At 43.8% G+C, this 2,725-nt stretch overlaps 1 protein-coding gene across 1 annotated transcript in view; it reads left to right on the top strand.

Moving 5' to 3' along the window:
- The first annotated feature begins 546 nt into the window (after positions 1–546).
- STRIP1 (striatin interacting protein 1) overlaps positions 547–2,725 on the top strand; it is a 23,960-nt gene continuing 21,781 nt past the window's right edge. Inside the window, exon 1 of the mRNA XM_011969966.1 lies at positions 547–604. The gene's annotated coding sequence lies outside the window, so the exon portion shown is untranslated. The remainder of the gene's footprint in view (positions 605–2,725) is intronic.

Below are 2,725 nucleotides of genomic sequence, written 5' to 3'. Positions count from 1 at the left end.
CCTGAGTAGCTGGGATTTCAGGCGCCTGCCACCATGGCTCAAAATGTTACAGAAAGAGTCTCAATCCAGACCCCAAGAGAGGGCTCTTAGATCTCTCACAAGAAAGAATTCAGGGCGAGTCCATAGCGTAATGTGAAAGCAAGTTTATTATGAAAGTCAAAGTATAAAAGAATGGCTACTCCATAGGCAGAGCAGCCCCGACGGCTGCTGGTTGCCCATTTTTATGCTTATTTCTTGATTATATGCTAAACAGGGGGTGGGTTATTCATGCCTCCCCTTTGTAGACCATCTGGGATAACTTCCTGGTGTTGCCACGGCATTTGTAAACTGTCATGGTGCTGGTGGGAGTGTAAAAGCGAGGAGGACTAGCTGTCACTCTCATCGCCATGTTGATTTTGGTGGGTTTGGGCCGGCTTCTTTACTGCAAACTGTTTTATCAGCAGGATCTTTATGACGTGTATCTTGTGCTGACCTCTATCTCATCCTGTGACTAAGAATGCCCTAATCTCCTGGGAATGCAGCCCAGAAGGTCTCAGCCTCATTTTACCCAGCCCCTATTCAAGATGGAGTTGCCCTGGTTCACACACCTCCGACAAAAAGGCAAGTGGGATTATTCTCATTTTACAGATGGGGAAGGAAAAAAGAGAAGTGCATGAAGACACTTTACAACTTCTACTCTCTACTGGGTTGTGCTTCTCTCAAAGTTTCCTAGCAAGTTGGAGTAGTGAGCTCTCCAGCTGTGCTTCTGCTCCTTCACATTTGGGATTCTTTTTCCTTCCAGATCTGTATACTCTGTCTTATGCATGCCCCATTCCATTAGTTAGCCATTTCTTTTTCAAAAATTTTTAAATTTGATTTTTTTTTTTGGGGGGGGGTACAGATAGGGTCTCGCTCTGTTGCCCAGGCTGGTCTCAAATTCCTGGGCTCAAACGATCCTCCCACTTCAACTTCTCAAAGTGCTGAGCTTACAGGCGTGAGCCATGTGCCTGGCCTCTCAAAGTTAACCATTTTCTTATTGGCTATTTCTCAAATTAGGTTAATCGCAGTTTTACACTATTGAAAACATCATTGCCTGGAATATTATGGTACACCTATCTTTATTTAAATCTGATTATTTCCTTAGAATCTATTACTAGAAGTGGAATTATTGAACCAAAACCTTCCCTGTTCTAAATTTAGCTGAAACATGTTTTTCCCCAGGTGGCACAGCTTATGATAGGCACAGGAAGATAGATAGGAGGAAATAGCAGCGTGGTAGTTTTGGATTATTTATATTTACAACAAAGACTTTTTAAGCACCTACTAGGTTGGACCTCAGGGAAAATCCCTGGAGAGTTGTATCACAGGGACTTTCTGGACTTGAGCCTGGGGTGTAGAGCAGGCAATATGTAAAGCTGGAGAGACAAAGATAGATAAAATGCCTTTAAGGATTTCACAGTATAACAACAGATAATAGTAAGAGCTATTATCACATAACACTTCTAAGATGTCTGATGAGTATCTCGAACTTGATGTGTCCAAAACTGAAGTCTTGATCTTTCCTCTAAACCTGTTTTTCTTACTCTTGGGCTTACTTATTTATTAAAGTAATACAGCCATCCACTCAGTTGCCCAAACCTAGATCTAGGGGGTCATTGTTTATTCCCCCCACCCAGCTGATCAGATTCCAGCAAATCCTGTCCCCCTACCTACACAAAATAGAAATATCAACCCAACGCTCCACTCTGGTACAAGTACCATCATCTCCATCTACATGGTCCCCTAACTTGTCTTGCCTTACCCACTCTTGCAACTCTCCAATCCCTTCTCCAAAAGCAGCCAGATTGAACTTGTAAACATCACACCATAACATCTCCGTGGTTAACACCCTCGAATGGTTTTCCATTTCACTTAGAATAAAATTCAAACTCCTTCCCACTACCTTCAAGGCCCTGCATTCTTCTGGTCCCTGCATTATCATTATATGGCTCTCATCAACTACTATCCCTCCTTTGGCTCACTCAATTCCAGACACTCTAACATCAGGGCTTTTGCATTTAGCCGTTTCCTCTGTCTGTGTGCCCTTCCTGGAACTTTGCAGGGCTTCTCCTCACTTCTTTCAGAACTCATCTAAAATCACACCCTCAGGCCTTCCCTGGGCAGCATGCTTGTATTATAGCCACATTCTCCGCCTCCACCAACCCGTCCCCCGCCCCACTGCCACCTTTTAACCTCTTAATTTTTGTTTCTTCTAACAAAGATTCTCTTCTTTGGCCAAAACTCTAGTCAGGCTCCTAGTCCTCTGCCTGACTAGGCCTAACCCTGTGGGCTTCCCTTTCTGTCCTTGTTGAATCCAGTTTGTGCAAGAACTCTCCACTCTTGGCGTCCTAGTGCATTTTTTGTTGCTATAACAGAATACCAAAGAGGGTAATTTATAAAGTAAGGAAAGTTATTTTTTGCAGTTCTGGAGTCTGGGGAGCCTAAAGTCGAGGGGTTGCATCTGGTGAGGGCTTTCTTAAACTGCATGGTAGAGAGCCTCTCACGATGAGAGAGCAAGAGCATGTGTGCCAGCTCAGATCACTCGTCTTCTTCTTATAAAGCCACCAGTCCCATCACAGGGGCCCTACCCTGATGATTTTATCTAATCCTAGTTACCCCTTCAAGGCTCCACCTCCAAATACTATCAACATATGAACTTTAGGATTGAGTTTCCAACGTATGGAATTTGGGGGACACAGTCAAACCA

The sequence above is a fragment of the Mandrillus leucophaeus genome, unplaced genomic scaffold, assembly GCF_000951045.1.
Source record: "Mandrillus leucophaeus isolate KB7577 unplaced genomic scaffold, Mleu.le_1.0 Scaffold921, whole genome shotgun sequence".
NCBI lineage: Eukaryota > Metazoa > Chordata > Mammalia > Primates > Cercopithecidae > Mandrillus > Mandrillus leucophaeus.
This window is presented reverse-complemented; position numbering and strand designations above follow the sequence as displayed.